This window comes from Protopterus annectens, chromosome 17.part0 (genome assembly GCF_019279795.1).
Source record: "Protopterus annectens isolate FY-2018-M chromosome 17.part0, PAN1.0, whole genome shotgun sequence".
Lineage (NCBI taxonomy): Eukaryota > Metazoa > Chordata > Ceratodontiformes > Protopteridae > Protopterus > Protopterus annectens.
In genome coordinates, this window is record NC_056751.1 from 754,191,176 (window position 1) to 754,212,353 (window position 21,178).

Here is a 21,178-nt window from a genome sequence, read left to right on the forward strand (position 1 = left end):
TATGTTTCTTAATGTTGCACTAATATGCTTCATTCAACACTCTTGCACACATTAATCTATTTTACTGTTCTGATGTAATAAAGGGCTGTAAACTCCAAAAATTCTTGCACGTGCTTAAACATTTGATGTTTAATATTGATCCCTCAACCCCTGTCCAATAATAGAAAGGGTTTTATACTTATGCTGTCGTTTAGCCCTGGCCAAGATGTGGCGTCACACAAAATCTGCCATTTGGCTTCTAAGCATGACAGTCTAGCCTTCCAATTACCCCCTAGCTCACTTACCCCCACCTGGTCAATTATTTTAAAAGTGAAAGTGTGCTGGATACCTTTCTCACTAACGTGCTTGCTAAGTGCATTCTTCGTGTCCACTTTCTTAATTTTGTATAAATGCTCATAAATACGGGTTTTTAGCTTCCTTTCTGTCTTACCAATATAGTAAGCTTGACACCCTGAACAGGAAGCCAAATACACCACCCGCATGGTGTTGCAATTTCCTCTTTTACCATAACAAATAGTTTTATTACTGTTGGCCAATTTTGTAATTCTATTGGCATTAATGTACTGGCAGTATTTACACCTGCCACAAGAACTAGTGTGTTCCTCTCTACTGTTCATACCACCTTTTGTCTTTCTGTTTCCACCCTCTATAATTCTTTTTAAATTGAAAGAGGTTTTGAATACACTAACTGGATGGTCACCTAACACCCTAGCAGTATCGTCCGCACTTGAAAAAATGTCCCAATGTCTCCTTAGAATCTCTTTGACCAAATTAGAATATGGGTTGAACATTATAACACACACATTCTTGTTCTTTCTTGTACCTTCCTTTTGATGATCTTTTACAAATACAGTACTTCCCAACAACGGGAGATATTTCTCCCCCCATGATCTTATGACATATTTAGTAACATCCTCCACCATACTCTCAGGGTATCCTCTGGCCAAAAACATTCCCGCTACTACACTCATCTGATCTTCCATATCCTCTCTCACAGAGCACATTCGGGCAACCCGAATGCATTGCCCCTTGAGCACGTTTCTAAAAATGTGTGGAGGGTGACAACTATCAAATTGGATATAGTCGTTGGAAAAAGTCGATTTCCTGTAAATTTTTGATTGAAATCCTTTACTAGTGTGACTAATGAAAGTATCCAAGTATGGTATTCCTAGTTTCTCAACTTTGTAAGTGAATTTGAGAAAACTCGTTGTACTATTGATGTATGATATAAAACTAGGTATATCTTCACCAGGTCCCTTCCATACAATAAAAAGGTCGTCTAAAAAACGTACATATAAAGCTATATGCTTGTAATATATACTAGGCAGAACATAAATTTCCTCCCATTCAAGCATGACGAGATTTGCAAAAATGGGGGCACAAGAAGCCCCCATAGCCACTCCTCGAGTCTGTCTGAAATATTCTCCCTGAAATTCTATATAATTATGCGAGAGAACTAATTTCATCATGTCAAGAATTAAACAGGTTCTGTCCCATGTAAGATTGGAATGTTTCCTCAAACTATTTTCAAAGTATTCTAATCCCGTTGTATTGGGGATACATGCAAACAATTCCTTAACATCTATGGTCAAAAAAATAGCTTCCGGTGACCATATGTCAGGTTTCAACTTGCTCAAAAAGTCCCATGAGTCCTTTGTTAAATGTGGGACGTTATGGTATACATGTTTGCACCAATGGTCTATGGCGACTCCAATGTTAAATGTCTTTGATTTTGAACCGGATATGATAGGCCTAAAGGGGGGGTTTTCTATGTTTTTATGTATTTTGGGTATACCAACAATTTTGGACATCACTGGATGCTCTGTCCTAATAAAGTCATATTCATCGTTCATAATACGATTATCCAGCAAAAACTCCTCAATAATCAAATCGATTCTGTGATATCCTATGTTTATCTGGTTGATGGATGTCACCTCATAATTCCCAGAATTAAATAGGATATCCTGAATGGCTTTATAGTAAACGCTGGTATCATATATCACTAAACCACCCCCTTTATCCGGTTTCATTATCCTTATTTCTCCGTTCGCAACCACATGGTCCAAGCATAATCTCTCACCCTTCGTAAGATTATCTATAAAAAGTGTATCATACCATGGGTCTCTCCGTACTTTTCCATATAAATTGTAAATATCCTTACATACCATACGTTCATAATTGTTTACCTGCACGTTAGTCACTGGAATGTATGCACTTTTCCTAACTAGTTTTTTTGGTGACCCTTCACTTTTGACATTGTTAAACTGAAGTGCTAGCTGCAATCTACGACAATACAACTTCACTTCTTTAATAACATCAAATAAATTTAATCTAGCTGTGGGTATGAACTTCATTCCCTTGCTAAACAAAGAGAAGAATTCCTGCGTAATGTATACCTCGGTAAAATTGTATACTTTAAACCCTAAAAAAGAATGGATAGCTACTTTACTGCCAGTACTTGCCTCAGTGACAGAGGTTTCCTTGTAGTTCATATCTAATTCATTGATTGTTGAATTCACTATAGTCACTGGGTCACACACTTCCACTTTCTCTGAGGGTGCTACCCTTTTAATGTCTATCTTCTTCTGTGATAAATGGGTGCTTGGTGAAACCTTCCCCCTTGAAAATTTTCATCCTCATCCCTTTTTCTGTTGTTCCTACCCCTATAATTCCCATGCTGTATCTCATTGGTGTTAATCCTACTATGCTTGTTCCGTGGCCAAATGTAAGCCCTTTGCACTTTATATGCCTCCAAGTCTCTTTCTAGTTTGTCCAATTTCCTATTGTATATATCGTAAGCCTTGGTTTTTGCCACCCTAAACTGTTTATCAAAAAGTTCTTGCCAAGAGGGAAAATCATGTTCCTGGGTAATCTCATTATATAGCTGTTCTATTTCTACCATCAAGCTTCCTATTTTTTCATCGTTGAATTTCATAAGTAGCTTGATGAATTCGAAACCAAAAAAATCGAACAAGCTGTTAAATTCATTCTGCACTGAATCAGTGGACTGTATCCCTAAGGGCAACTTAAAAAATCTAAGCCCCTTAGGCACAATCTTTAAATTTAAACATTTTTCTAAATATCCGTTATCAATTTTTACCCCCTTGATGTTAATCAATTTTTTACCCAGTAAGTATATTTTAGATTTTATAGTACTGTTTACATATTTGACATTTCCATCATCCATTTCAACATTTTTTAAATGATTATGCCCAAAGTTATAGTCAGCATTAAGAAAACTATTCATTGCATCATTTGAATAATGTCTATTGTTTTTATTGTTCGTATGATTGTGATATAAATTGCCCTTGCTCCTTGGTAAATGCATATCTCCTTTAACACAAGGACTAGAGCTTATATTATTTGTCACAGTACCTTTATAATGGTCAGTGTTAGTCCTGACCGTTGCGGAATAAGTTCTCATCGTTGCCCGCTGTTTGGGCTTAGCTCCCATACGGTGAGTCTCTTCCTGTGAATGGAAGAGACTAAAATCGAAAGTAAATTCCGCATCATTCAACACAAACTTATCAATCTCATTAGAGTTCAAGTTCAAATCAGCGTGCAGCGTGTCCGCTAAGTTACAAACCACCTGCCCATTCGGAATGCTCAACTCACTGTTGTCAGCATCGATATTAGAATTCAAGTCAATAGATGTAGCTCCAACAAGATTAGGTTTAACAGTACGAAGTGTACCAGATGGTAATCGTTGACTCTTGGGAGCCACTTCCACGTTAGCTGCCTCAGTCACAGGTCTCGAAAGTGTAGCTACTAACTGTAGCAGTTTGTTGACATCATCCTTCAGCGACAGCACCTCTGCACGTAGCTCCGTAAACTCTGCTCTGCTCATATAGGAAGCAACATTATGTTTATATGGTATTTTTTTAAAGTATGGCTATTTTTTAAAGTATTGCTGTGTTCCTTAAAAAGGTTTTTCAAAGTTTTTATAATGTATCAAATGTTTTGTAATGTATTAGTGTAAAGTATTATAGTTATTTGTATACATTTACTACAATAGGTATTTTTACATGATACATTTGCATACAAGTGAGCTTTCAGGATAACCTATTCAAGTAGTGTGTTTTTTTTTAAAAGGAAAACGGACTGATTTTTACATGAATTGATTGATTAATTGAATTTTTGGCGCCAAATCTATCATAAAAGCATTTGGTAGTTTGAAATCATTGGTTCTGAAGAAGTCTACTTCTTGTGGATGAAAGCGCTCAACCTGTGATTGATCAAACTGTGTCAACTGTGCCTTTAGGCTGGGATCGTATTAAACTTGTGTTTAAAAAGAACTAAGAGTGGATTATTAGCAACCTGGTTCGAGGTGAATACCTGCATGGTACGCTTTTTGTACTTTGGTTACTTTTGTCACAATCCTACACAAAGGGTGTAGTTAGCTCCTGACATTGCTCGCTCGAGCTACAGAGATCCTGGTGAGCTTTTTGGTGTTTTGGTCGTGTATTTTACCTTTTTTCTTGAGTCGTGTTCCTTATGGCTTGCCTGGGGTCCCCGTCTGCTTCATTGAGCAGAGCAGAGTTTACGGAGCTACGTGCAGAGGTGCTGTCGCTGAAGGATGATGTCAACAAACTGCTACAGTTAGTAGCTACACTTTCGAGACCTGTGACTGAGGCAGCTAACGTGGAAGTGGCTCCCAAGAGTCAACGATTACCATCTGGTACACTTCGTACTGTTAAACCTAATCTTGTTGGAGCTACATCTATTGACTTGAATTCTAATATCGATGCTGACAACAGTGAGTTGAGCATTCCGAATGGGCAGGTGGTTTGTAACTTAGCGGACACGCTGCACGCTGATTTGAACTTGAACTCTAATGAGATTGATAAGTTTGTGTTGAATGATGCGGAATTTACTTTCGATTTTAGTCTCTTCCATTCACAGGAAGAGACTCACCGTATGGGAGCTAAGCCCAAACAGCGGGCAACGATGAGAACTTATTCCATAGCGGTCAGGACTAACACTGACCATTATAAAGGTACTGTGACAAATAATATAAGCTCTAGTCCTTGTGTTAAAGGAGATATGCATTTACCAAGGAGCAAGGGCAATTTATATCACAATCATACGAACAATAAAAACAATAGACATTATTCAAATGATGCAATGAATAGTTTTCTTAATGCTGACTATAACTTTGGGCATAATCATTTAAAAAATGTTGAAATGGATGATGGAAATGTCAAATATGTAAACAGTACTATAAAATCTAAAATATACTTACTGGGTAAAAAATTGATTAACATCAAGGGGGTAAAAATTGATAACGGATATTTAGAAAAATGTTTAAATTTAAAGATTGTGCCTAAGGGGCTTAGATTTTTTAAGTTGCCCTTAGGGATACAGTCCACTGATTCAGTGCAGAATGAATTTAATAGCTTGTTCGATTTTTTTGGTTTTGAATTCATCAAGCTACTTATGAAATTCAATGATGAAAAAATAGGAAGCTTGATGGTAGAAATAGAACAGCTATATAATGAGATTACCCAGGAACATGATTTTCCCTCTTGGCAAGAACTTTTTGATAAACAGTTTAGGGTGGCAAAAACCAAGGCTTACGATATATATAATAGGAAATTGGACAAACTAGAAAGAGACTTGGAGGCATATAAAGTGCAAAGGGCTTACATTTGGCCACGGAACAAGCATAGTAGGATTAACACCAATGAGATACAGCATGGGAATTATAGGGGTAGGAACAACAGAAAAAGGGATGAGGATGAAAATTTTCAAGGGGGAAGGTTTCACCAAGCACCCATTTATCACAGAAGAAGATAGACATTAAAAGGGTAGCACCCTCAGAGAAAGTGGAAGTGTGTGACCCAGTGACTATAGTGAATTCAACAATCAATGAATTAGATATGAACTACAAGGAAACCTCTGTCACTGAGGCAAGTACTGGCAGTAAAGTAGCTATCCATTCTTTTTTAGGGTTTAAAGTATACAATTTTACCGAGGTATACATTACGCAGGAATTCTTCTCTTTGTTTAGCAAGGGAATGAAGTTCATACCCACAGCTAGATTAAATTTATTTGATGTTATTAAAGAAGTGAAGTTGTATTGTCGTAGATTGCAGCTAGCACTTCAGTTTAACAATGTCAAAAGTGAAGGGTCACCAAAAAAACTAGTTAGGAAAAGTGCATACATTCCAGTGACTAACGTGCAGGTAAACAATTATGAACGTATGGTATGTAAGGATATTTACAATTTATATGGAAAAGTACGGAGAGACCCATGGTATGATACACTTTTTATAGATAATCTTACGAAGGGTGAGAGATTATGCTTGGACCATGTGGTTGCGAACGGAGAAATAAGGATAATGAAACCGGATAAAGGGGGTGGTTTAGTGATATATGATACCAGCATTTACTATAAAGCCATTCAGGATATCCTATTTAATTCTGGGAATTATGAGGTGACATCCATCAACCAGATAAACATAGGATATCACAGAATCGATTTGATTATTGAGGAGTTTTTGCTGGATAATCGTATTACGAACGATGAATATGACTTTATTAGGACAGAGCATCCAGTGATGTCCAAAATTGTTGGTATACCCAAAATACATAAAAACTTAGAAAACCCCCCCTTTAGGCCTATCATATCCGGTTCAAAATCAAAGACATTTAACATTGGAGTCGCCATAGACCATTGGTGCAAACATGTATACCATAACGTCCCACATTTAACAAAGGACTCATGGGACTTTTTGAGCAAGTTGAAACCTGACATATGGTCACCGGAAGCTATTTTTTTGACCATAGATGTTAAGGAATTGTTTGCATGTATCCCCAATACAACGGGATTAGAATACTTTGAAAATAGTTTGAGGAAACATTCCAATCTTACATGGGACAGAACCTGTTTAATTCTTGACATGATGAAATTAGTTCTCTCGCATAATTATATAGAATTTCAGGGAGAATATTTCAGACAGACTCGAGGAGTGGCTATGGGGGCTTCTTGTGCCCCCATTTTTGCAAATCTCGTCATGCTTGAATGGGAGGAAATTTATGTTCTGCCTAGTATATATTACAAGCATATAGCTTTATATGTGCGTTTTTAGACGACCTTTTATTGTATGGAAGGGACCTGGTGAAGATATACCTAGTTTTATATCATACATCAATAGTACAACGAGTTTTCTCAAATTCACTTACAAAGTTGAGAAACTAGGAATACCATACTTGGATACTTTCATTAGTCACACTAGTAAAGGATTTCAATCAAAAATTTACAGGAAATCGACTTTTTCCAACGACTATATCCAATTTGATAGTTGTCACCCTCCACACATTTTAGAAAGCGTGCTCAAGGGCAATTCATTGTTGCCGAATGTGCTCTGTGAGAGAGGATATGGAAGATCAGATGAGTGTAGTAGCGGGAATGTTTTTGGCCAGAGGATACCCTGAGAGTATGGTGGAGGATGTTACTAAATATGTCATAAGATCATGGGGGGAGAAATATCTCCCGTTGTTGGGAAGTACTGTATTTGTAAAAGATCATCAAAAGGAAGGTACAAGAAAGAACAAGAATGTGTGTGTTATAATGTTCAACCCATATTCTAATTTGGTCAAAGAGATTCTAAGGAGACATTGGGACATTTTTTCAAGTGCGGACGATACTGCTAGGGTGTTAGGTGACCATCCAGTTAGTGTATTCAAAACCTCTTTCAATTTAAAAAGAATTTTAGAGGGTGGAAACAGAAAGAAAAAAGGTGGTATGAACAGTAGAGAGGAACACACTAGTTCTTGTGGCAGGTGTAAATACTGCCAGTACATTAATGCCAATAGAATTACAAAATTGGCCAACAGTAATAAAACTATTTGTTATGGTAAAAGAGGAAATTGCAACACCATGCGGGTGGTGTATTTGGCTTCCTGTTCAGGGTGTCAAGCTTACTATATTGGTAAGACAGAAAGGAAGCTAAAAACCCGTATTTATGAGCATTTATACAAAATTAAGAAAGTGGACACGAAGAATGCACTTAGCAAGCACGTTAGTGAGAAAGGTATCCAGCACACTTTCACTTTTAAAATAATTGACCAGGTGGGGGTAAGTGAGCTAGGGGTAATTGGAAGGCTAGACTGTCATGCTTAGAAGCCAAATGGCAGATTTTGTGTGACGCCACATCTTGGCCAGGGCTAAACGACAGCATAAGTATAAAACCCTTTCTATTATTGGACAGGGGTTGAGGGATCAATATTAAACATCAAATGTTTAAGCACGTGCAAGAATTTTTGGAGTTTACAGCCCTTTATTACATCAGAACAGTAAAATAGATTAATGTGTGCAAGAGTGTTGAATGAAGCATATTAGTGCAACATTAAGAAACATATAGGAAGCAACATTATGTTTATATGGTATTTTTTTAAAGTATGGCTATTTTTTAAAGTATTGCTGTGTTCCTTAAAAAGGTTTTTCAAAGTTTTTATAATGTATCAAATGTTTTGTAATGTATTAGTGTAAAGTATTATAGTTATTTGTATACATTTACTACAATAGGTATTTTTACATGATACATTTGCATACAAGTGAGCTTTCAGGATAACCTATTCAAGTAGTGTGTTTTTTTTTAAAAGGAAAACGGACTGATTTTTACATGAATTGATTGATTAATTGAATTTTTGGCGCCAAATCTATCATAAAAGCATTTGGTAGTTTGAAATCATTGGTTCTGAAGAAGTCTACTTCTTGTGGATGAAAGCGCTCAACCTGTGATTGATCAAACTGTGTCAACTGTGCCTTTAGGCTGGGATCGTATTAAACCTGTGTTTTTTAAAAAAGAACTAAGAGTGGATTATTAACAACCTGGTTCGAGGTGAATACCTGCTTGGTACACTTATTGTACTTTGGTTACTTTTGTCACAATCCTACACAAAGGGTGTAGTTAGCTCCTGACATTGCTCGCTCGAGCTACAGAGATCCTGGTGAGCTTTTTGGTGTTATAGGTGACTCTATAGTCAGGCACACTGACGTTCCCCTCACCAGGCTAAACAAGGAAAAAGTTGCTGTCAGCTGCCTGTCAGGTGCCAGGATCCGCCACATAACGCACGCACTCAGTTCACTCCACAACAAGTACAAATGTGACTCTGTCATTGTCCATGTTGATGTGAATGACCTGAGACGTACCTCCCTGGACTACATGAAAAGAGACATGGAGGATCTCTCCTATCTTGTAGCCCAGACAGGTATTAGCCTAGCCCTGAGTAGCATCCTGCCATCACCCAGAATGATACCACAGTACAAGGACAAAATGATTGACTTTAACAATTGGCTAAGCTTCTGGTGTCATTCTAAGGGAATCCAGTATCCGTCTCCCTGGGATGACATGATCGACAACCACGCTGCTTTACCAGAGATGGCCTGCACCTGTCGCCCTTGGGAACCCGGATACCGGCAAAGGCTCTTGCCACCCCTCTAGTGCCTTTTTTAGGCAAGGTTCAAATGACAAATTCCCCACCATAACAGGTACAAGCAAGCAAAATCTGTGGGTAATGCTACTCAATGTTAGAATTCTATACCTCAAAATGCATTCACTCGAGGCACTCCTTAAAATGGAGAATACTGACATCTGTGCAATGACAGAGACCTGGTTCAAAGCTCCAGAGAGCACCCCTGCATTACTAGGCTATAATTCATACCACACCTTTCGACCGCCAAACCCGGACCGAAACACTAAAGGTGGAGTTGTGTCCATATTCATTAAGGATATCCACACCACCAAGCTAGTAGCTCAGCATAATACATCCGAGATTATCCAAGTTCAACTAACTCTGGGCAAAACCGCAATCCAGATTGTAGCTTGCTACAGACACCCCCCACCATGCCCCAGGATTCCCACTTCTATTTTCTTGATACACTGGAAAATATTAAGGTACAACCCAACACTCTAATAATGGGTGATTTCAACTACCCTACCATTAACTGGGAAAACTACTCATGTACCAACTCTTTTGCTCAACGTTTCTGGAAATCATCAATTCCAATGCTTTGGATCAACTCATCCACACCCCCACCAAGGGGCAGCAATATCCTAGACCTGGTCATCACCAACATGGGTTCCACACCAGAGGTCAGCTCCTTGTTGGTCAGATCCAACCACAAACTATTACCCTGGACATCCACATCCTGCTCCCACCCCCCATTAGGAAAACGATCATAAAAATATTTCTCCAAAGCCGACTTCACGCTTCTTAAGACAGAAGTGGCAAACTTCACGACACCCATGCAGATGGACAATAGAGGTACGACTGCTGAATCCTACACAAATTCACTTTATAAGCTCTTACATGAGTGCATGGATCGTGCTATCCCTAACAGAACCAAGATGCTATCCTCTAAAAAAGGAAGCTAATCTGGTGGTCTTCTGCCGTAAACAAACTCTACAACAGAAGAAAGAAACTTTTGCAAAAAAGAGTAAAATCCCGCGATTGGAGGAACTCCCTGGTCAGCCTCAGTAAGAAGCTGAGATCCCTCATAAAATCCTCCAAAGCTAGTTATGAAAACAAAATTGCCACTGATTCTAAAGACAACCACAAAGCATTCTATAGCTATATCAAGAATCTCAATGGCAACACTCAGATCTGCTCTGAGTTACAGCACAATGACACTAAATATACAGAACCAACTGATATTGCCAGCATCCTGGCAGATAGGTTCACTGCTAACTTTACCCCCTCTCACCCCCTAAAGGGCCCATCTTTATACTGGAAGAATGCAAAGTTCCTGTAATCACGGCTGCACAGGTAAAAACCTCACTCTCCAAAGCCAAGAACACATCATCCATGGGACCTGACAACATCCCAGGCTGCCTTCTGCATGAACTACAGAATGAACTGGGACCCCACCTAAGTACCATGTTCAATCATAGCCTCACATCAGGCTTTGTGCCCATTGAATGGCGCACCGGGACAGTTATCCCACTCCACAAAGAGGGGGGCCACAACAGACCCCGGGATCTACCCCCCATTAGCCTGACAAGCCTGGTCTGCAAGGTCATGGAACGTATCATCATGGAACTCATAAACAAAGACATTAGAGATCTCCAAACTCTGGACCCCACACAGTTTGGTTTTGTAAAAGACAGATAATGTCTCCTAAACCTGATAGACTTCCTTGAAGTAGTCACCAATCCATAGATGAGGGTAAGTTGGTTCACACAGCCTATCTAGATCTCGCCAAGGCATTTGACACCATCCCCCACTCTGGAATTATAGATATAGGGATTGGTATAAATCCCTATGTCACAAGATGGGTTGCCAACTGGCTTACTGACAGAACCCACACTGTGAAAGTAGCAGACTCCAAATCAGACTTCAGACCAGTGACAAGTGGAGTACCACAGGGATGTTCATCGTTTTTCATTGCTGCAGTCATTACACTTGGGTTATCCTGCCGTCAGGCTGCCCCGCAGTCGGCCAGAGTTCCAAAGTCTTGGTCTGGCGTCGATTGCTGTCGCCTCCTCCCTGACATCAGTGCGTCAGGGGTATATAAGAAGCAGCCGACGCCATTTTCTTCAGTCTTTCTTGCCACGCGGTGCCCGAAGCAAAAGCAGTTCGCAAGTGCCAGTCGGCCGACTCCTGAGATATCAAATTCAATTTTCAGAACCGAAGTCTTCAATAAAGCTAAGTACCCCGTTAGGGAAACTTTTTCTTGCCTCAGACCGATGTCAGTAAAAGTTAATAATTGTATTTCTTGTGGGAAGCAAATACCTCATAAGGATTTTCATTCGTACTGTATTCCATGCCTAGGCCCAGATCATGACGTCACTAGTTGTCGGTTTTGTGCTAGATTTAACAAACGCACTATTAAACGTCGGTTTGATTTTGCTCGCCATTACTTTGGCCGAAGGTTTAATTATACCATGCCGTCGGAACAACCGATGAGCAGAATTCACAAAAAACGCAAAGATAAGGATAAGGACAGGCATCCGAGGCCCAAAACTAATGAAGAAGCCTCTTCTAGGCCAGTCGCCAGTTCGCCGGTTCTCAGTGAGGTGCTTTCGCAGCCCCTGACACCCGCTACCTCAGAGCCACAGGCTGCGACCGACTCCCACGTGGAGGTGCTAGGCCTCTGGATACTCAAGGTTTTGGGGCTACGGAGACTAACCCTTCAGATGGGTCCGGAGCCGCTGAGCAGGCATCTGCTTCTTAGGGTGTTTTCAGACCTTCGCAACTTACCATTGCAACTATAGCCAAGTCTAAAACTCCATTAAAGACAAAGAAGCAAGTACAGCATTCACCTGGACAGGCCTCCATGCCTAAAAAGCAGATGCTCAAAATGGCCGAAGACTTAATTACTCTGATCAGGGGTTACTATCCCCCTCCTGAGAAAAGGCCTAGGGCAGGATACAGACTATGATTCCTCTGACCAGGTTTCTGTATATTCTGATTCCTCTTCAGACCAGGGATACTCTTTACCCCCCTATGAGGACTCTGATGCTGAAGAATCAATTCCTTCAGCCTCTCCTCCTGAGGATTACTCTTTTGGGCAAACTTTACATACCATGAGGGAGCATTTCCATTGGGAGGGCCAGGATTACTCAGAATCCAAGAAAAGGCTCAGAGACTTTCTTTTATTGCCTCAGCACAGGCCCCTTGCTATTCTGCCAGTGTTGGATATTGTGGATGATGTGTTCTCTGAATCCAGTTAAATCCTAATTCTTTACCCCCAGACAGGTACTACAGAGTCCCTGACTCTCACAAATTTCTTTATAAAAACCCTGTTGCTGACCCAGAAACTATTTCCCAGGGTCCCAAAGGGGTAAAGGCTTCCACGTCTAAAAATCCATTTCCCTCTGACAGGGATTCTAGAGCATTAGACAGATGGGGGAAGAAAGTTTACACCTCTGCAACTTTAGCAGTGAGGGCTTTAAATTGCCAGTTTCACGTGCTTAAATATCAACAATATTTACTGTCTCAGTTAAAACAGAAAATGAGTGCAAGTGCAGAACCGGATTATAAGGAAATGCAGGATTTATTGCATGCAGCTGAACAAGTGGGAAAGCATACTTTGCAGTGTGGTTTTGATTCATTAGAAGCTTCTTGTAGAGCAGCAGTTACAGGATCTGTGATTCGAAGGCATGCTTGGTTAAAAGAACAAAGTTTACCAGATCATGTTAAGGCAAAATTATTGGATGCTCCTTTACAGCAAGATATTTTATTTGGTGTTAAGGCAAAAGAGGTATTAAAGAAAATGGAGGATAAGGCAAAATCTATGCTAACAGTGAAGGATTTCTTACAGGTGCAGCCACCTCGATTTAGCAGGAATTGGCCTACAAAAATTTGGTCCTTTCCAGTGTCAGACAGGCCACAAAGAGGCAGATACAGACGCCCAAGAGGCAGATCTCAGCCCCAAGGCTCTTACAGACCACGACAGTGGGTTGCTTCAACCCCAAAAGGAGGTGAGGACAAGTCAAAACCTTACAGGAAACAGTCCCAATGACTTCCCCCTTCCAATGCCAAGCTCTTCCCTTTTGGAAGCTCCCTAAGGAAACTAGCACTTTTTTCACAAAATTGGCAAGCAGTCACCCAAGACAAATGGGTGCTGAATATTGTGTCTCAAGGTTACAGGTTCCACTTTCACACTTTACCAATGCTAAAAGGAATGCCCGACCTGCCACAAAATCAATGGGCAGAGGCACAAAAACAAATTACAGCCCTCATGGACATGAGAGCTATTCTAAAAGTGCCACAGCAGGAACAAGGACAAGAATTTTACTCAAGACTCTTCCTGGTCCCCAGAAAGGACAAAGCCTGGAGACCTATACTAGACCTTTCTACTCTAAATACTTACCTGGATGTTCCGAAATTCAAAATGTTGACACTACAGCAGCTCCTTCCCATGTTGGGCAAGAAAGCTTGGCTTGTTACTTTGGACCTCAAAGAGGCATACCTGCATGTCCCTATCAGACAAAATTGCAGAAGATACCTCGGATTAATAGCTGGTTCAATGCACTACCAATTCTCTGCACTGCTCTTTGGCTTATCTACTGTGCCCAGGGTTTTCACAAAGTGCCTGGCACCAGTAATTGCATTTTGCAGACAAAAAGGAATTCAGATATATCCATACCTGGACGACTGCCTGATTCAAGCAGAGAGCAAGGACATTCTTCTAAAGCATCTGGCGTTTGTAAAAAGGTTGTTAATTTGCCTAGGGTACACAGTAAACTAAAAGAAGTCAGAACTAGTGCCCTCACAAGAGATAATATTCCTGGGTGCCAGCTTTAATACAACGGCCCAGATGGCTTATCTCATGCCAGACAAACAAGGACAACTGACTCAGTATTTTCAATTGATGGCAACAAAGTCCCAACTCCATGCAAGAAAAATTCTGCAGGCCTTGGGATTCATGGCATCTTGCATACTACTAATTCCATATGCCAGACTGCATATAGGTTCATAGGTTCATACTAGGCTATCTGCCCTAGGGCATTTATAAGCCTATCCAGAGTGTGTTTGGCTTTCGCTACCCATTTTAAATTAATTTTGCTATGCCCTTTTTCGAGGTTAGTATACTGTGCCTCTGTCTAACAGTGACACAGAAGCGATACCCGGGGTAAACCTACGATCTCCCATCCACTCATCAAGATTCCTCTTGAAGAAATTCAATGAGGGACTCTGCCTAACCTGGACTGGGAATGCCTAACCTGGACTGGGATTTTATTCCAAAGTGAAGGGAGCCTCTGGGTTATGAATCTGTCCCTCCAGCATGTCCTATTTATTTCAGTGCTGAGGTTCAAGTCTCTCGAGCGCGTAGCTCGATGGGATTTGGATTTTCTGAGGTGCAGCATGTCCATTAATTCCGGGTTGGACATGGCTTTATACGTCAGGCACAGATTGCCTCTGAGCAGGTGGTATGCCACTGAGTAGAGCTGGAGTTTCTTTAACCGGGCAGCATATGGCATCTGTTTGAGCCCTTTGATCCTCTTGGTGAGGTACTTTTGGGGTCTTTCCAGTTGCAGGTGTCTGGTAAGGTACATCCCAAAAGGGGCATTGTACTCAATTATGGGCGTGATGAGGGATGAGTAAAGAGGCACGATGACCTCCCTGATCTAGATGTGAATCCCTTCATGATTAGGTGGGCTATATAAAATGTTTTTCTAACCATTTTGGCCACGTGGTTGTCAAATGAGAGATTGCTATCAACTTGGGTCCCCAGGTCCCTAATTACTTCTTCTGTACTTAATGGATTACCACCTATGTGGTAATTTGTGGGCACTTTGTTTTTGCCAAAGGGGATGACTGTACACTTTTTGGCGTTTAGCTTGAGGCCATGGCTCTGGCACCAGTTGTCTGTTTCTATGAGGCCCTTTTGGAGGATGCTTGTGTCGGCTGGAGAGTCAATTATGGCGCCCAGTTTGCAGTCATCTGCGAACTTGGTCAGCCACAGTCCTTCCATGTTGGCCTGTACCTCTGAGAAATATATACCAAACAAGAGAGGTCCCAGGACTGAGTCTTGTGGGACGCCACTTGTAACTGGTTTGGAGTCTGACATGGCTCCAGCAATTCTGACCATGTGTGTTCTGTCCTTGAGCCAGTTTGCAACCCATCTAGTGACATAAGGGTTTATATTTAAGCTGGTGAGCTTATCTATAATGCCTGAGTGGGGTATTGTATCAAAGGCTTTTGCGAGGTCCAGGTAGGCTGTGTGGACCACCTTCCCCTCGTCAATGGCCTTGGTGACTGTTTCAAAGAAATCGACCAGGTTTAAGAGGCAGGATCTGCCCTTAAAGCCGAACTGGGTAGGATCCAGTGTCTGTAGGTCCCCAATATCTTTATTTATGAGGTCCATGATGATCCTTTCCATAGCTTTGCAGACCAAGCTAGTCAGGCTTATTGGGCGATAGTTTCCAGGATCCGTTGAGGCACCACCTTTGTGGAGAGGGACCACTGTTGCTGTACGCCACTCTTTGGGTACATATCCTGTAGTAAGGCTGAGATTGAACAGTAGTTTTATGTTTGGGTTTAGTTCTTCTTGGAGTTCATGTAGGACACAGCCCGGGACACCGTCTGGTCCCATTGATGCTGTGTTTTTTGCTTTGGAGAGGGCGGCTCGTACCTGAGCATCTGAGATGTCAGGGGGGCAGCACTCTGCTGGGATAGATATTTGCCCTTTTGGTGGGGGGGGGGAGTTTGCACTGAACCTGTCAGCTAGGATGTTGGCAATGTGTCTGTGGGTTCAATGTATTTTTTGTCATTTTGGAGTAATTCTGAGCATATCTGGGAATTCCCACCCAGGTTCCTAACATAACTAAAGAAAGCCTTGTGATTATCCTTAGTGTCCTGCGCAATTCTTCTCTCGAAGCTGGCCTTAGACGATTTTATGAGTGCCCGTAGTTTTTGCTAATACTGATCAGAGATGCCTTCCCTTTTTGGGATTTTGTTCTATCATGTAGTAGCTTCCTCTTTCTATTGTATAGTTTGTTTATGGCTGGGGTCCACCAGACAGGACGTCTGCCTTTGGAGGATTGGGTCTTGGTTTTATTTGGGATTGCATGATCCATGCATTCCTGAAGGTGTTCATAGAATGCATTTATAAAGGATTCTGCGGTCTGGGCCGTATTTTCCACAGGCTCGGGGGCTTTGAAGGATTCCACCTCGGTTTTGAGGAGTGTGAAATTTGCTTTAGAGAAGTTTTTCACTGTGGTTTTCTGGGCAGGGGGTGGGGTCGGGATGTGAATATCCAGTGAGATTAGTTTATGGTCTGATCTTACCAGTGAGGGATACACTTCTGGTCTGGAGCATAGAGTCCCCATGTTGGTGATGATCAGGTCCAGTATGTTTTCCCCTCTTGTGGGAGTGGTAACAAGTTGTTCCATAGCATTTGAGTTTATAAATTCTAGGAACCTTTGGGCTAGGGTGTTGGAGCTAGAGTAATGCTCCCAGTCTGTGTTTGGGTAGTTGAAGTCGCCCAATATAATGGTGTTTGGAGAGACCTTCATATTTTCCAGTGTTCTCAGGAAGGCCGAGTGGGGTTCCTGGGTTTGGGAGGGTGGTCTGTAGCAGGCTATAAACTGGAAGGCAGTTTTACCCACTGTTAGTTGCACATGGATAGTCTCTGATGCTTCGTGCTGTGCCACCAACCTGGAGGTGTGGGTATTTTTGGCAATATTGATACTCCCCCTCCTTTTGTGGTTCGGTCCAAGTTTTGGGGACGAAAAGCATGGTATGAGGTATAACCTGGTAGTGCTGGGGTGCTCTCAGGAGCCTTGAACCAGGTTTCTGTTACTGCACAGATATCGATGTTCTCCATGCTAAGGAGAGTTTCGAGTGCGTGCATCTTGAGGTTTAGACTTCTGGCATTGAGTAGCATTACTCTTAGTTTCTTATCCCTTGTGATACCTATGGAGGTGGGTTTGTCTTTTGAGCCTTGCCTAAAAAAGGCACTATGGGGGAAGCAAGAGCCTTTGCCAATATCCGAAAGCCCAGGGGTGACAGGTTGAGGAAATTACAATGGTACCTAAAAAGTGTTTGGACTCAACACTCTCACAGCTTGGAAACAGTAATACCACTAATTCCCTGCCTACAACAGGAGTTTCGATGGTTGGCACAGGCATGTCACCTCAACAAGGATCAGCCTTTCACTCTTCCCACAGCCAGGCAGACTTTAACAACAGATGCTTCGGATTACGCCTGGGGAGCACACATGGCAGGAAAATGTATTCAGGGCAAATGGACCACAGACCAAATGCATCTTCACATCAATCAAAAAGAGATGTTGACTGTACAAAATGCCCTAACAGCTTTCAAGGACCTTCTGCATCCAGGACAATTATTATTAAAGACAGACAACACCACAGTAATGTGGTATATAAACAAGCAAGGGGGCACTCATTCTTGCCCGCTATGCAGACAAGCCATGACCTTGTGGAACACCGCTCTAACTTATCAAGTTCATCTGCAAGCACAATTCCTGCCAGGAAGGAAAAATACTCTGGCAGACGACTTAAGCAGAAACATCATGGATCCTCACGAGTGGAAATTAAATCCACAAGTCTTCAGCATGATTATGCAAAAATGGGGATGTTCATCGTGTTACCCTGCTGCAGTCATCACACTTGGGTTATCCTGCCATCAGGCGGTCCCGCAGTCGGCCTGAATTCCAAAGTCTTGGTCCGGCATCGGTTGCTGTCACTTCTTCCCTGACGTCAGTGCGCCAGGGGTATATAAGAGGCATCTGACGCCATTTTCTTCAGTCTTTCTTGGTGCCTGAAGCAGAAGCAGTTCGCAAGTGCCGGTTGGCCGACACCTGAGATTTTCGATTCAAATTTCAGTCCGAAGTCTTCAGTAAAGCTAAGTACCCCGTAAGGGAACCTTTTCTTGCCTCAGTCCGATGTCAGAAAAAGTTAACAATTGCATTTCTTGTGGGAAGCAAATACCTCATAAGGACTTCCATTCTTATTGTATTCCTTGCCTAGGCCCAGACCACGATGTCACAGGTTGTCGGTTTTGTGCTAGGTTTAATAAACGAACTATCAAACGCCATTTTGACTTCGCACGACATTACTTTGGTAGGAAATTTAATTATATCATGCCGTCGGAGCAGCCGACGACCGGCATGCATAAAAAACGCAAGGATAAGGACAGGCAGCCTAGAAACAAGCCAGACTCCGAGGCCTCTGCTGGGCCTGTCGCCGGTTCTCCGGTTTTCAGTGAGGCGCCTACGCAGCCCCTGACGACCGCAAAATTGGAACCCCAGACAGCTGCGGATTCTCAAGCGGAGTGTACTAGGCCGACGCAGCTATCTTCATAAGGCCCTTCCGACACAGGAGCAGAAGGAGACCCCGGTGCACTGGAAACACCTTCGGTTGCAGAAGGTGTCTTCAGACCGACTACATTCACCATTAAATTTTATGCTAAGCTTAAAACTCCTTTAAAACTAAAAAAGACTGTACATCAGTCTACAGTTCAAGGCCCCATGCCTAAGAAACAGATGCTTAAGATGGCTGAAGATTTGATTACCCTAATCAGGGGTTCCCATCCCCCTCCAGATAAAAGACCAAGACAAGAGGAGGATTATGCTTCCTCTGACCAGGTTTCTGTTTCCTCAGATTCTTCTGAGGAACAGGATTACACTTTCCCCCCTTATGAAGACTCTGATGCTGAAGACTCTATTCCCTCAGCATCTCCCCTTGAAGACTACTCCTTTGGGGAAACTTTACATACCATGAGGGAACATTTCTACTGGGAAGGCCAGGACTGCTCTGATTCTAAGAAAAGGCTCCGAGAGATCCTTTTACTACCCCAGCACAGACCACATGCTATCCCTCCAGTTTTAGATATTGTGGATGATGTTTACTTGGAGTCTAGTTTAAATCCAGACTCTCTACCCCCTGCTCCAGCCAAACCAGACAGATACTACAGAGTACCTGACTCTCACAAATTCCTTTATAAAAGCCCTGTGGCTGACCCAGAAACAATTTCCCAGGGTCCCAAGGGGGCTAAAGCTTCTATGGCTAAAAATCCTGCGCCCTCTGAAAGGGATTCCAGAGCCTTAGATGGATGGGGAAAGAAAATATACACCTCAGCAACTCTGGCTATCAGAGCATTAAATTGTCAGTTTCACATGCTGAAATATCAGCAATTCCTAATGTCTCAATTAAAACAAAAAAAGAGCACGCATACTGAACAGTCTGCATTCAAGGAAATGCAGGATCTGTTGCATGCAGCTGAACAGATGGGCAAACATACTTTACAATGTGGATTTGATTCATTGGAAGCTTCCTGAAGAACAGCTGTTACTGGGTCTGTCATACGTAGACATGCTTGGTTAAAAGAACAAACCCTACCTGATCATGTTAAAGCAAAATTATTGGATGCACCTTTACAGCAGGATGTATTTTGTGTAAAAGCAGAAGAGGTTTTAAAGAAAATGGAGGATAAGGCAAAGTCTATCCAGACGGTCAATGATTTTTTTACAGGTACAACCCCCTCGTTTCAGCAGAAATTGGCCAACAAAAAACTGGTCCTTTCCAGCTTCTGACAGATCACAGTGGCAAATACAGACATCCAAGGGGCAGAGGTCAGTCACAAGGCCCTTACTAACCTCGCCAATGGGGTACTGCTACCCAGAAAGGAGGAGAAGACAGGCCCCAAGCTAGCAGAAGACAAAACACAGTGACTCCATCCTCAAACTACCAAGCAAATCTCTCCTGGCAGCCCCCTTGGGAGGAAAGTTAGCATTTTTTGCAGACAACTGGCACATCATCACAAAAGACAAATGGGTCCTAAGCATAGTCTCACAAGGATACAGATTCCACTTTCATACCTTGCCAAGGATAAAAGGAATGCCAAACCTGCCACCAAATCAATGGGCAGAGGCACAAAAACAAATTACAGCTCTCATGGACATGAGAGCCATTCAACAGGTACCTAGACAGGAGCAAGGACAAGGATTTTACTCAAGACTCTTTCTAGTCCCAAGAAAAGACAAAGCATGGAGACCCATTCTGGATTTTTCATTTCTGAACACCTATCTGCAAGTACCAAAATCCAAGATGCTAACACTACAGCAGCTTCTTCCCATGCTGGGCAAGAATGCTTGGCTAGTAACGTTGGACCTCAAGGAGGCATACCTGCATGTCCCTATCAGACAAAATTGCAGAAGATACCTCTGCTTCATTGCAGGTTCAACGCATTATCAATTCTCTGCACTGCCCTTTGGCTTATCTACTGCGCCCAGGGTCTTCACAAAATGCCTGGCACCAGTAATTGCATACTGCAGACAAAGAGGAATTCAAATATAACCATACCTGGATGACTGCCTTATTCAAGCAGAAAGCAAGGACATTCTTTTAAAACATATGGCATTTGTCAGACACCTTCTAAGTTGCCTAGGGTATACAGTAAACGAAAAGAAATCAAAACTAGTGCCCTCACAAAACATAATATTCCTGGGTGCCAGCTTGAATACAACGACCCAGATGGCTTATCTCACGCCAGATAAGCAACAACAGCTGACTCAGTATTTCAGAATAATGGCAACAAAGACCCAACTCCCTGCAAGAAAAATTCTGCAGGCCTTGGGATTCATGGCATCTTGCATACTGTTAATACCATTTGCAAAACTGCATATGAGGAAATTACAATGGTACCTGAAAGGCGTATGGACTCAGCACAGCCACAGCTTGGAAACAATGATACCACTCAT

The 21,178-nt window shown here is 41.9% G+C and overlaps 1 protein-coding gene across 2 annotated transcripts in view; it reads left to right on the top strand.

Annotated features, from left to right (window-relative positions):
• The window catches only part of LOC122791611 (nucleobindin-2-like), a 917,099-nt gene that overhangs the window by 368,460 nt on the left and 527,461 nt on the right, over nt 1–21,178 (top strand). The gene's annotated exons all lie outside the window — the stretch shown is intronic.